The sequence below is a fragment of the Sceloporus occidentalis genome, unplaced genomic scaffold (assembly GCF_023333645.1).
Source record: "Sceloporus occidentalis isolate IW3139 unplaced genomic scaffold, rSceOcc1.0.p SCAF_25, whole genome shotgun sequence".
Taxonomy (NCBI): Eukaryota; Metazoa; Chordata; class Lepidosauria; order Squamata; family Phrynosomatidae; genus Sceloporus; species Sceloporus occidentalis.
Window position 1 is genome coordinate 11,064,035 of NW_028317005.1, and position 15,708 is coordinate 11,079,742.

The window sequence follows — 15,708 nt, forward strand, 5'->3', positions numbered from 1 at the left end:
TCTCTATCTGTAGGGTCTTTCGTATTATTTTTTTGGGCTATGTTTATATGCTTTTTTTTTTTTTATACTGGTTACTTTGCACAAATACTTTTATTTTATTTTTTATATGTTTGATGATTTATCTTACATTGCGGTTCCAGATTCACTAAGATGCTTGTACTTATGTCCGCCTTAATGTCTGTGCTAGAAAGCAACGAGGAAGGGTGGTGTTCATGAGTAAAGGATCATTCATGGAATACAGAACCCTAGCAGCCCAGAGCCGGCTGTGATAAGGAAGAACGTTTTGTTAACCATTTCTCCTCTGTACAATACGCATGCCTTTAATTGGATCGGAACCAAGTATTGCAATCAGTGTATTTATAAAGTGGAAATAATACAACATGACTGTGGTATGTCAATGGGTCATTTTATGTAAATTATATACTTTTAGCCAGTGCCAATAAACTTTTTACATGGTACATTTGCCTTTTATATGCCGAGTTTTATCTTGTATTGCACATTTAGGCAGCCGATTCCTGATGATATGGTCAATTTATGTTTTTTATTTTAATGTTACAAACTTGATATCACTATTCAGATGCTTACCAAGATTCAATGTTTAAACACTAGTAAGGGACGGAAACCCCTAAGCTCTTACTCTACAAAAGGTTTGACCCTTTTTTATTACATGCTTTAAAAACATGACCTCTTGTATAGTTTAAAAGAATAAATTCTTAAGAATCAAAAAAGAATGTGATGCCAATGGGTTGGAGAAAGAGAGCAAGCAGGAATGAGTATCAATTTATTATATATATATATATATATTTTTTTTTTATGTACCATTGTCATAATGAGTTCATTCACAAAGCTCACTGATCCATGTTTATTTTTTTTTTTTCATTTTAATAAAATGTTTATATGAACATTGATGCGATCGGTAGAACATATATGACATCAGCATACTTATATACTTGTAAATAGTTTTTGTTATTGCAGCGTGGGTAGCTGGGAGTAGATAGTGTGCTCTTTAATTTTTGGGTTTTTTTAACCTTTTGAGTGTCCGGTGGTAATTTAGCCTTTACTCACACTCTGTGCCACATGCACATTATTTGCGTTTAGTGACATTTCGTATATAAAGGGATCGCTTACTATGTGATTTTTCGTTTTATGGATTAAAAGTTATATTTTACAATACTTCAGGGTTCTTTTCAAGTTCTCTCTCCTCTTTTTTGGTTTTGGTGTGATGTATTTCTGTTCATTTGTCCATCGCATGGGACGGGCATCAGGATTGTGGCTTCTTGAGTGTGTATGTATGTATATGTGTATATATATATATATATATATAATTAGAAGAATGAACTGAACTCTAGGTTAAGGAGTCACATGAAGCCATGGTAGAAAGCAAGATAATGTGGCAGGTGACCCAAAAGCATCACCGTAAGAGAAAATGGCAAGAAGTGATGGCTTTGAGTGCTCGGAGTCAGGAAGCATTTAATCATTGTGAACCTGGGGCAATTTTTCTACCTTTACTACAGTTCTAATTGGAAGAGAACCTTATAAATGTAATCTTAATCTTACACTTTTTAATTTTTTTTTAAGAATGGTTAAGCTATTCATGGATGTATAGTTAAAGGAAATCTGCTCATCAAATGACATAATAATAATAATACTACAAATGCAAAAACGCCTGCCAAAGCATTATTTCCCTTATGGCTAAGTAGCTGTGAAACCAGATATACAATATTTCCTGAAAAGGCCAAACCCCTCTTAGTGAATGTAGCATATGGATGTAGATTGTGCATGATACCCGTGTCAGTGGCAAGACACAGCTTAGACACCCACACAACCCAGATTACATACCATGATTATACTAGAGAGTCAAAATATCAACAAACATTTCCACCCTATTCACTCCGGTGCACCTGTTTATGTAAATTAAAGCTCAGATGACCCTCATCATCATCATCATCATCATCATTATGGCACATACAGTGCATATTTCCCTTTTTATTTCTTCTTAATGTTTTGACATGTTTATATATAGCAAAAAAGTTAGCCCAAAGAACAGGAACTCTCTGGTCTTGTGCAAAAATACCCTTAAATTACTGTGACATACAAAAAGTGGTGGTCAATGTTCCAGCTAATCTATTTCAGCTGTGTATGCATGTATGTGTATATATAATATACTGGTATATATATATATTATATACACACACACGTACGTTGCGAGGTGGGGCCTCCATAGATGCATCCTGGTTCCATGTGTTCTCCAGGTAAGCGATGCACCCGGCCGTCCTCGTGATGTAAAAGAAAACATGATTCCTCAGATCGGGCCCCCTTCTTCCATTTGTCCGTGGTCCGGTTCTTATGCTCACGTGCCCATTGTAGGAGCTTTCAGCGGTAAGCAGTGGACATGTCAGGTGTCCCAGTACTGTTGTCCATATAGTGTGTGTATGTATATATAAATATATGTATGTATATATGAATAATATATTTGGGTTGAGGGGACTTGGGAATATGTTGAGCATCCAAGTTAACACAGGAGATCCCTGTATAACAGAAGATGGGAAGTCCAGCGTATAAGAGAGAGCTGCTGATCCCCCGCATAACTGAATTCCTCCCAGTGAGGACTCCCACCATGCATGAGATACATGTTTGGTCAGCATATTTTGCCAAATATAGCTTCTTAAAGGTGCGCTTAAGCCGTGATGTGACTTAAATGCATAGGATAGCTGCATAATCCCTTTAACTCTTCATGTGGCTGTTTTGCAAACGCGTGGGGTATTCTACAGAATCTCACTAAATGCCCTGCAGGATGCGTCTGACCGAACACATCTCCCTGCACGTGATGTACGACGTACTCCAATCAGCTCTGGCGGAGCGCGCATGTATGTGTAAAGTCCTCCAATGGATTTCAATAAGAACACTTTACTGCCACTGATTGAGAGCTTTGAGCAGCCAATCAGTGGCAAGACATTTTAGATGATGGAGGAAGAGGGCTTTATTTTTCTTTTTTGTTTTAGAAATTGCATAATAAATTACTCGCAGAGTATGACTATAGACGACTGTCCCTTTAAGTCTAAATATAAAACCCATTACGCAGCAGTAAGATCTGCTCTATTTCCCTTTTTTTCCAGCATAAATGTAAATATTTTGCTTTCCTTCACTTGCCAACTTCGTTTTCCAACCTGCTAAGCAAAGCTGTGATTGAGACGAGAGCTGTAGCTCACCGCAGCTTGGGCACCAAGAAACATCGGTGACTCAGGGACACAGATACTTAATACCTACAAATGATTTCATTATGAAATAGACACCAAGATCGAGTCAAAACATGGCCTGTGTGAAAACTAAATAGCCAGAACCTTGTTTTTCAGGGACAAGGAGGTACCAAGAGAAGAAAGCTTTTGGAGACCAGGGACTTCTATCTCCGCTGTGTATTCCAGATTATACATAGGGAATAGTCATATTACATCAGTCATATAGACAATGTATGTTGTGTTTTACAATCGACATGTGTGTGATCTTTTTATACATGTAGAAATGAGTTACAATAGTGATGTCATTAATTTGGTGCGCTGTATGCACCTTTAAACCTATTCAACTGGTAAACCGCCTGGATTTTGGGACGATACCCATCTGTGTTGTATGTATAATAAAGACATTACAACATTACATTATAACATAACATTACATCACACCATCTACCCCAAAGGTAAATGTATACGATAAAATATAAATGATTAATCCTGGCGTTTAATGATACGCTCAAAATACTTTCCTTTATTGCTAAATTCAATATTTGGAGCGTATAATTTGGCGCCAGAGTTAATGAAGGATTTAGGGTGCGCAATTAAATTGGGGTCAAACTGCTAATGCAATGGTAGACTGTAGGAGAGCTCCCGCGCTTGGCCAAATTATGCCTGATAAACATTTAAAATATCTGTTTGAGGCCAGGTTAAGGAGTTTGGGGCCCTGGAGTACTTGTTCAAAAAAGGACCACTTGTTTCTTGTGCCACATCATTGATTTTCCACAAATAAGCCATTATTAATGCTTCACTACCTGGGTTCCTTGATACACTTAGTACATTTTTTTTGCCATTTTTACCTATGTTTATTTAATTCCCGAGCTTGATGTACCCACACAATTATATTTGTTCTTCAGAAAAAATAAGGCTTTTGTGCGAAACCATAGAAAAATGCAAAAAAATTATAATTTTGAGCACTACTATGTACAAACCTATACAAAATGATGTAGCAATTTTGCTTTGAATTTCTCCTACCACTGATGAACAATAATCCACTTTATATTCGGCAACAACCCCCGATTACATACATACCCCATATTGATATATATATTGTTATATATAGATAGGGATCTCCTGTACATTTTATGTATGCCTGTGATGTCACAATAGCATCACTGAGCTCACTGTATTGGGTTTTTTTTTATTTTAATTCCTATTTCATTTAAAAAATGACAGTTTTTTTTTTTACTTTTTCCCTGTGTGGTAAGAGAGAAACATTTCTCACTTTCTTCCCTCCGATCTCCCCTGCACGGGTCGCGCTTTCATCAGTGTCTTGGCACAGCTTTTAAGGAGGTAGAGGTATGTCCATACAGTCTCGAAGGGGTTAAGCTTTGGTATCACATTATGTCCCACCTAATCTATGGCACTGGTCACTGCGTGTGTGCAGACAATGACCAATCTGTTGTGACATTGGACAGGGCTGTTGGAAAGTGGCATATAACTCCTGGCCCTATTCATATCAGGACAACTGGCCAAAAATATAATGTAAACATAATATTCCATATAGCACACCACACATATGTGGAGGAAACTATTGCAGTTGAAGACATGTCCTTGTTGTCTGTGGCTGCAATCCTCTCCGCAGCATGGTAAGAGCTCCTGCGCACAAGCCCCTGTAGAGACTGAACAGCCAATCAGAACACGCTGTGGGACCTAAAGCCCTCCCACTCCTCCTACGTGGTCACAGATGGACCCGGGGAGAGAGGAGCCGGCTCCGCACTCAATTAATCCGGTAATATACATGCCTGCCGTAGAGATGGCTCCTGTCTGCTAGTGTCGGCGCACACGTTATGGCAGAAGTGGAGTAGCCCCGGCTACTACAGATTAAGTAAATCCAATACAGGATGGGGCTCGGGGGTCTCTACCACTCCAGGTTCCTGGAGCAATTGCTCACCTAGAGTATTGTGAACCATTCTGGAAGCCCCATCTCCAGAAGGATATTGACATGTTGGTGAGAGTTCAGAGGATGGTGACTAAAATGGCTAAAAAAATATCAGGAAAGAATAAGCGATCTTAATATGTAGAATGTGGAGGAAAGACGAGAACAAGGAGACGTGAGAGAAACATTTAAATACTTAAAGGGATTTAACACAGGAGAACAGGGGGAAGGTTGTTGTAACGGAGGAGAAATGTTAGAAAAAGAGGCCATAAGAGAGTCAGAAGTTTAGATATAATGTAAGGTAGTGTTTAATTTGCTAAGAAGGTGATAGATAAATGGAACAGCCTCCCATCAGAAGGGGTTGAGGCTAATACTTGCTTGGGATAGGAATAAACAATTTAAGACAAGATCAAGGATTGGTTAAGATCTGAGTCTTGCATCAGAAAAAAATGGGCAGATTAGATGGGCTGAACGGTTCTTATCTTCCGTCAGATTCTATCCTACTAGCTGCATTATAAGGTTTTTATCTCATCAGGAGTAAGATTGGGGTTACTGCACAATCTAACTATAACAGTAACTCTATAGCCGTATTTTACATGCTATGTCAAATCCACCTACACAAATTGAAGTTTGGTTAGAGGAAGAGCACTCATACACACATGGGGAATGTCTCTGGCAAAGTCTGATCACTGAATATGTGTATCTCCTACGCTAAGTATGCCAGCTGGGCTCAGTGCCACCTCAATCCCAAGGAGACCAGGCCTGTCTGAACTACATTCAGCTTCACAAAATCTGCATTGTGAGGATATTTACAAAGCTATGGATTCTGGCATGAAATCAGATCTACCATTTAATGTGTCTGTTTACCGACAGACTAATCCTCGCCGTTGTTGATTGTATCATGTCTGACCTTGCAGATACTTTTGTTAGGCTTGTTTTCTCAGACAAAAAGCCAGGAGGAATCCTCTAGGTGGTCTGAAGGAATACATGCAATAACAAGCTTGGCTACTACTAGAGTTCCGCACAATCACTGAAGATACTGGTTAATCCTGTGGTGAAGCTGTCCAAAGCGCCTTGTTTTTAGGAGCTATGGTCCTGCGAGTGAGACAAAGGGGCTAAAGAGCTATGGATCGAGTAAAAAGTGCACCACCCCCCAGCATGCACTTGCTTGTGAACAATAGATGAACAAAATATAATATTAAACCACACAGCCTAATAACTTTATTATCTTACCTTTAAACAAATCTTTTAAATAAAGCAACGGTCAGGTATGAACTCGTAGGCTACTTTATTAGCTCCACCTGTCTAGCGCCTTGATCTTCTGCTGCTGTAGACCATCCACCTTCAGATTTCAATGAGATGCTGTCCTACACACAACTCTGTTAATGACGTGCTAATTCTTGTTATATGGTTACATCAGTAGTTGCCTAAAAATGCTTAAGAAAGCACAAATTGCCTCCACTGCCCCAGCCACATATCCTACAACAGTGGCTCTTTTTATAGCCGATTGAAATATTTGTAGGGTGTCAACCTTCTGAACAGCCGACAGGTTCAGAATGATCAAATGTTAAAAATACTGCACTTGGTGTTTTACATGTATACAACCTTTTTAAAATATTACATTCTGACCAGAAACCAAAAATCAATACATATGGCCCATAAAAACATATATCTGCATTACTCCATTGGGCCTACAGTAAAATAAATAAAAAAGCATAAATGTGGCAGCAATTCCCACCTTCGCCTGCTGTGATTGATGAAATAGGGGACTGGTGATTGCTTTGGCACAGCTCATGCATGACTTCATTTTACAACAGGAGAAGACAGCGTAAGGCGTTGTAAAAGAATTAATGATGAGAGGCATACATCACTGGATTTCATGTGAGAGGGGTATGTAACAGAAAGCAAAGGCTCCTTTCCTTAGTACAGCTTGCAGACATCCTTTGAAATATTTACAAAACCAAATGTAATTCTATGAACACAGTCAAAAGAATCTATACGTTCTCCGTTTTCTCCGTTGGTTGAGCGTCCTCGGGAGTGTTGGAACCTCAAACATTCAGAAGATGGTGAATAATACTGACTTTGATTTCATAATAGAACAGGCACTTGATGTTGATATAACTGTTCCAGGTTCCTCCTGGGGTAATCTCTTTACATATTTTACATACAAGGTTGAATTTATAGGAATAATAAATTATAGTAATACAATATGAAATAAAGAATATCTATCCAGTGGAAATATGATGTCTTGTTTTTCCTGCATGGAGGTTTAATTGCAGGAATGTAGTACGGTTATATTTGAGAAGGTCCAACATCCATCCATGTCAAAGGGGTCAGGTGTAGAAGTGTCTAGTCAAAGACCTTTTTACTATATCCCCATTCTTTTTTTTTTAACATGTCTTTTATCTAATGTGTCATGGCTGAGAAATCTTAATACATTCTTCAGTATCTTCTGTTAAAGGGTCTGTTGAATTCTAATTAAATCTGTGGACTTGGGATGCTTATTGCAATGGTCAATGTCTTCTAGAAATGTATATATCTTTTTATTATATTAAAAAATGCTCTACAACTGAAGATGCTACATTAGCGTAAACTGCGCCATTAACTTTTGCAGGAAATCTGAATGATTAGGATTGAGGAGAAAGTCTCTTGCACAGCTGAGGGATGTGGAGTCTTGAGGGAGTGGAGCCAAGGCTATAGTCAACTGTCTCCAAGGTACATAAGGGTTTTCTACCCCACAGATTAATGCCCATGGCTCCTGATTAGTGAAACTCAGTTCAGTGCTGTTCAAGGATGCTTCTTGGAAAGACGCGATTCATCATAATCTCTCAGGTGTTGGCATGTAAGAAACGTAGTATTCCTTTTAACAAGCAAGTAGGAAGCACTGTAGGAACCATGACGTTACTCGATAGCTTCAATCCCGAATTCTATGGAATTGTTATGCTATGTACTTCTTGTTACGTGTCCTGTTTACCCATTGTACAGCTCTGCGGAATATGATGGCGCTACATAAATCAATAAATAGTAATAATAAATATTTTGAATAATGATACCACGCAGGCGAATAAGGATAATGTTCAAACTTCATTTCATTTGAGCTCTCACAAAACAGGAAAGGGAACAAGAAGAAAAATGCTCACAAAAAAGGCACTTCCTGATAGACTAAATAAAAGCTTGCTCGCTCCCATCTAGTGCTGGCTCAGAGTTCCAAGTGGTCTAACAACACCCCCACTCTACTTGACGCGGAGAGGGCACTCCCATTGTTTTTAATGGGAACACTTTCCTGCCACTGAACCACAAAAGGGGCGAAGAGGTAAAGACAGATAAACGCTATATCAGTTTCACTTTATTTGTTATAGAAAACCGGCACACATCATTTTTAATTAACTAACCGAATAAGAACAATATGCATACATATAGGTAGGACGCACATACTGGACATTTTAAGGGTATGCAGGATTTTAGAGGTGCTGTTCCACCTGCTTAATATTTGTAACAGATTACAGCATTAGACACTTTGGTGTTAGTACTGTTGAAAGCATAAATAATTATCAGGTGATGCTTTGTCTCATTCTGGACATGACTCATGAAGTGTCACGCGTTCATAGTTTGTTGGTATAAAAAATTAAAAATCTTATTAAAAAGTGAGTGTTGTTTAAATGCTAATCATTAATTTAGTATAACTGGATAACATAGAATAAAAGTAAAGCACATCTTCTGCCGATACAAGTCTACAGCTAAACATTAATCACTGCTCAAGGGTAAGCAAGATGGAGACCCATCCACAGTAGCCATACATTTCAGCCCCCCATGCGGAGGGTAACATATGCATTATAAAGGGAAGGGAGAGTTCCCATATTAACCAGGTGGTGGGCATCAGACTCGCCTTATTACATTTCTAGCTTTTATTGCATGTCTAGCACCATCTTGAAGCTTTCTCCTATGAGCAACCAAGTGCATTTGGAGGAGACATCAGAGATATAGTTTGCCTACGGCACTGGAAACCCTTGGGCTAGCCCTGGGTTGTCATACATCTACAAGACAACAAGCAGGTAGCAGAGAGGGGCAAGTCTCTACAAGTGTTTACCCTCATAAGCCCCTTGGGAAGTGTGTAGCTATAGCACTGCTCTCGCCAGGCTTACGTAGCTGCTGGCTGCCTCTATAGATTGCCTGTTTGGCTTCTCTTAGCCACATCATATCCTTCAGAGGCTGAAATGGTCTGAGGTTTTCTACTTGCTGCTATATTATTTCTAAACACTACATGGCCAGCCACCTTCCTTTTCTCAATAGATATTTTCTTTCCAATTTGGAGAGTGCTTTGGTACTCTCACGTTTTGAATGATTATCACCTAAGCGGGGGTTCTGTTGGTGGATCATGTCACGGCTTAACAAACTTGACACTCATACACATGTCAGTCGGGGGTTATTAACAGCTCTAAACAAAAATATTTAGAACTCACACAAGATGGGAATGTTTATACACAAAATATTAGACATTGGGATTTCAGTTCACTGAAGTGGCATAGTATTCACATAAATCTGTATGACACCTCAAAAAGGTCCATGTCACACCTCTAGTGGAGTCCTACAGATCAATGGGGCACGAAGATATCCATACAGCACATCCTTCTATTCACTCGTAGCTCTGCCTGTAAGGTCCACTTCACTGTATCCATGCCAGGACTGGGCAAACATATTGGAACAATTGTGGCAGTGAGCCAGATCAGAAAACACGCAGCACATGGGATGTCCTCTCTAGATGACAGCTGGCTTCATCCCACAATGGTCCCTTTTCTCCATTGTACCTACTATGACAAGACAGAGGACCAGCGGCCCAGTGAGTGACATGGTATGTCCAACCATTATACAGCCATGAATGAGGAGTGCTGCAGCTCTGTGTATAAGGGGTTAGCTATACCAATAAAAAGCTAATTATTTAGCAAATATTAATTATTAATTAGAAAATTTTTGTTCAAGTCTTGTTGTATTGTGCTCCTTGAAAAGTCCACACCGTCTTTTTCCTGAGTAGCCTGTATTTCTCCTGAGGTTACCTGTGGGTTTTGTACCCTGAACAATTCTTCTTGCATTTGTGGCTGAAATCTTTCTTGGTCTACCTGACCTTGATTGAACAGTACTGACTGGCACTGACAATGCCGGGTCTACCCAGTGACTAGCGCCCACAAACTGCAATATAATTTTCCTTCTGTGGTATATGGGAGGGATCCCCTTAGCTCATTCATGTACAGCCGCGGTGAACAATGCGCTTCAGAGTGGTTTTCCGGACTTGTTTTGCATCTATATAGAATGATGTTTTCATTGCACAACCAATGGCCTTAAGGAAATGACCACAAGATGCTTTTACATGTACTGACTGGCACTGACAATGCCGGGTCTACCCAGTGACTAGCGCCCACAAACTGCAATATAATTACATTTTCCTTCTGTGGTATATGGGACGGATCCCTTTAGCTCATTCACGTACACCCACGGTGCGCTTCAGAGTGGTTTTCCAGACTTGTTTTGCATCTGTATAGAATGATGTTTACATTTCACAACCAATGGCCTTAAGATGCTTTTACCTGTCCAGGAGAATACCGAGTGTTACGCGTGGACTGTATGTACAGGGAATACAGACGTGTTAACACATAATCCATATAAGTGATATAAGCCATGTTTTAGTTAAATACAACATATTTTATTCAAACTCCTTAAACTAATCATGCCAATTATTACATTTTCTGCTGCTTTTTAGTTCTTTTTTGACGGCTATAACATTAGATATATAGGTACAGGGCTGGCTTTTGTCTATGTCGGCACCTTTTGTATACAGACACTGGTATACATGTCACCCCGTGAAACGTGCCATTGATGATATCCTGGGAACATGTAAACAATGAAGTCTGAGATAAACCAATTAAACTGATGTCTTGTTTATTCAACCTTTTCTTTGGGATTCAATTTGGCTGCCGTGTCTTAATACACATATTTTACTGTCTCGTCTTCATGCAAAAGAAGGACGCTGGTTGTGTGCGCCGGGCCACCCCGCTGCTTCTGTTTGTTCTTTTTCTATCCTCCGACGTATTGTTTGTCATTGTGTCTGTATTTGCCTACGTGCTTGTCACTCTTTGTTTGCATTTATTTTGGCCTTAGCGCTTGCACCTTTTGTCTCCCAACCGGGAATGTCAGTCATTGTACACTAAGAGGTCGCTCTGTCATTATGTGTCCATCTGTTTGCGGTTAAATCCCGTGGGCTCGTTCGCCAACAAACATAAGCTGTGTGCTGTCGCGTCTGTAGCCCTTTAATTCGTTTATACGGTTCTTGCTCGGTGACGTCCTCGTGTTCCAGGATGTCGAGTGTCTAGATCGGCCTGTGTGTTTGTTATCTGCTTGTATCTGGGTTACTCATCGGCTGGGCGAGGGCACGCGCTTGTGTATGTCGCTCTCAGATACCAAAAGGGCAGACAAAGGGGACAAAGGCTTACACATGCACAGTCACACACAACACAAACAACAAAAGAGACACAACAAAGGCTGCGGAGAAGACAAAGCAGCTGGAGTTAAAAGGTCTGTTTAGGCAGATGCCAGACAGACACACCTTTGGGGAAAGATCTCAGATAGACGCTTAAGCACTTATTTCACCCCTTCTTTCATCTGCTCTGTATTACTCACCCCTTGGGTGGTGACAGGTAGACAGAGTGTAATAATTATTTGAATATCTTTTGCTTATTGTCTAATACTTTTTATACGGCCTATATATTTAGTGGCAAGAAAGCCAACTTTGGTTTCCTAACGGTAGAGGTGAAGATATTATGGTGGAAGTTCACAGATCCATCTTGGAGTTTGGGGAGGGCATCTGTGATTAGCGGGGTACGGTTCTGTGGTCCTGAAAAAGAGTGATGATATGGCAACACCGCATCAAGCAGTGGTGTATTCTGGCCTAGGCTCTCCTGGCCGATCAGGCACCACCGTTCAGAGGGCCGGCTAAAAGGGAGGTCACTGGTCTCCCCAACTGGCCCACTAACACTATGGGACAGTCCTCCACAGTTGGTTTCTGCCAAGCGCGTCCTTAAACGGCAGAGTGCTGAGATATGATGTCATAGCCTGGGCTCACAGGTAAGGAAGGCAGCACCGGGTGTGGGCACTGCCCTGGGCTCGGCTGAACATACGCCACTGACCACAAGAGGTCACGTACAGTACATAAATACATATAGCCAGCCGAAAGCCACAATTCTAATCACCATAGTAATCTATCACTCGGTCCTCTTGGTGGCCCAGCTGGGCTTGGCTGCTGTGTGCCGGAGCGGACCCCCACATTCCCCATTGCTAACTATTATGTCTTCCTTGTTGCTGCCCATCAGTGAGATAACAAGTGGAAGCCTCATAAACATTTTCTCCCAGACTGCGAATAAGTCAAAGGTTTCTCTATATAACCATAAAACTATTCATACGGCATATTTTCCATTCTAAAAAGAAAACCAACCGCAGAACCATCATCATTTATTTAGGAGAGTTTAGGGAAGAACGACGACTTTTATTAGTAAATAATTACAATCAAATATCGGACGGGAGGTAAAGACGCAATGTGAAGCTGCGTTCTCTTTGTTGATGAGACGCAACAGGCATTAAAGAAAATACTGGGATAGCCGAGGCAGTAGGGTGATATCCGCGGCACGGCGATGTAAAAGCATCAGCACAAATTGTATTTAATTATTAATATTAATAATTATTCATTAATTCCTGATGTAAAGGCTCAAACCTTAATAGGTCCTTATTCTAGTGTTAGATTCAGGATAGCTTAATGTCTGTCCCCCGCTGAGTTAACCTTTACCACCTCTGCTCGGAAGCTGTTCCATTTATCTACCACCCTCTGAGAGTTTCCTATAAGCACAGCTAAATGGAAAACCCAGTCCATATGAAGCCTTTTACTACTAGTGACTTTTAAATAATAGTAATTGGGGTCGCTGTACTGGGAAAGTCCATGATGTCTGTGCCTCCCCCAGACATTTATCGCGGCAGCGCTCGGCTCCCTGACACTTCCAATCACAGAGACGAAGCCATACACGTCACGTGACAGACCCGTCTGCCCTCTGCTCACCCCTCCCCCTCTCCGCCCCCTCCGAGCGACGTCACTGCTTCCTGCGCACCGTAGCCCCGCAGACAGAGCCGACAGACGGCAGGAGGGAGGCGGCTCGTGTGCAGCGGTGACGTCACGGGCCGTGTACAGGGAGGCTGGGGGGTGGGACGCTGGCTGACACCGAGCCAGAACGGCATCGGGAACGAGGGGAGAGCAGTCTGACTCGAAATGCAAGGTAAATTACGTCTACGGGGCTCTACAGTTTGATTGCGGGGCAATAAGGCTCTTGGGAGATGGGTATAGATCATTGGGGGTAACTAAAGGACCCCGTGTTTGCTGCCATGCCTCTTACCTTGGCACTAGGCATCGGTCCAGAGAGTTCAGGTGTTGGGCAAGATACCTCAGATGGCCACCAGCAAGGGGCAGAAAGAAGCCTATGGCAGGTGGTTAGAAGGGAGTGAGGGGCAGGTGAGTGGACACTTGCTGTGATGTCAGTGAGATGTCACCAGCAGGGTGGGTACACGTAAGGCACTTGTGGCACTGATAAATGGGAGGGCACGGGGTAATGGTGCGAGGACACTGATCAGGCTTGGAGTGCCAGGCTTGTGGGGTTACCCCAGTCCCCGGGCGTCTTGGGGGGTATGGACAAGTTAATCCAGTGGGGTTTGTCGCACGGATATTTCTCGCGGGTAGAATCACACCGCGGAGCTGGCGTAGCCACTGGCTTACAACGAGGAGATTAATAAGGGCACCAGCTGTGTTATTAGTAGCTGGAAGGCACAGACCATTGATGATGGCATGAGCCATATGCAGATTCCCGGGCATTAACCAACACCAGGCTACGAGGACGGCTCCGTCGGTCAGAAACAGAAAGAAGGAGCCCCTCAACTGTCTGCCCAGTGAGGGGCTTCTGCGTTTTGTTCCTCCCCTGTAAGGGCGATCTCCATTAACGAAATGCCAGTGATAATGGGGATTCCCTCGTCCCATTGTTCCCTTGTCTTATTAATGACACAGTGCGTGCTGCAAGCATCCTCGCCGCTCCTGTTCAGCGCTGTTATGCCAAGATGTCAATTTTGTGCGTTGCTCGTGACCACCAAACGAGACCGTTTTGCTCAGTAAGGATAATATTAATGAAGCACTGAATTTAGATTTGAGGTGAATAACGGCCGGTCAGCATCGCTTGCCTTTGTTTTTGTGTATAGCTTAGCGGCACCCCTTAAGCAGCCGTGTTTAGATTGACTGTATGTTTCTGCCGTAGCAGTAATAATAAACATATCTTCTAACCCCTGGATGCTGCCGTTACTCCAGAAAGGTGTGATGCGCATGCATAGCCTGGGATCATCTGCAGCGTTGGCAATTAATGTGAATTATTTTAACTAATAAATGGCATTTTTTTCCTTAAATCAGCCTTTGCAGGGCAGAAGCAGATCCTTAAAGATTATTCGTATCCGTTGTGTTCGGAGGCTCTCGTGGGTATTTGGAGCGCTTCGAGCACGCGAATGGTTAACAGCCTTGGGGGTAGTAGAGGCAGGGTGATGTTTACAGTTGCGCTGTCAGGCAGGGATAGCGGAAGCTTCTGGGGTCAGGCAGTCGTTGTGTCTCTAGCTGAGTTATCAGCCTCCTGCTGGACTGCAGTGAACTGTTAGCTGTCTACACAAAGATTATCACATGACGGCCTTCAGGGAGATTTCCGCGTATTCTCTCGCTCTCCCTCCTCCGTTATTGGGGTTTTTCCAAGTATCTACGCTTGATATTCTGCCATTAAAAGCAAGTTTTATTGCATCCTGGCGATCGATTATGCGGCGCCCATAGTGATGCACAGCATGGCTTCGATTACCAAAAAAACGGAGGCTTGGCATATGACTTGATGATGTGTAGATAATGTAAGCTTATCACAAAGGAGATATGTCATGACCTTCTATAACAACAACGTCTTAACATATTTTTAACCCGTGAACCCGTGATGTGCGGCTGACTGTGAAAACGGCAGCAGGCTTCTTTCTGCATCACGTGTGTTCGGTGGTACCCATAAAAAGCATGTTTAAAGGTAGACGTCTTATGTTATAACGGTTTGACCTTGAGCAAAATCAGGAATATTATCATTGTATTTTTTATTTTTTTTTTATTTTACAGATAAGCAAATGGCAGACTGGATTGTAACGTACCACGAGAAGCCGAGCGCTGGTTTATCTTCCTTCCGCATGTAACTCACGTTAGCCGGTGCTTGAAAACATATTTCCTGAAAACACAGTCGCCATTGAAAGATCCTTTTTTTCTACCGGCTTCGTTCTGCTCGCTGTATATATTAACGTGGATGCAAGTTCGTAACATTGTGACCAAAAAAAAAGCCGCTACGCTTCAGATCAAAGGAGAATTAACTGTACCTGGGCACTTTGTAATATATGCACACCGTACTCTTCCATTATTATAAGCCTAATATCTATTAGTTGCAATGTAGTTCCATAAACGGG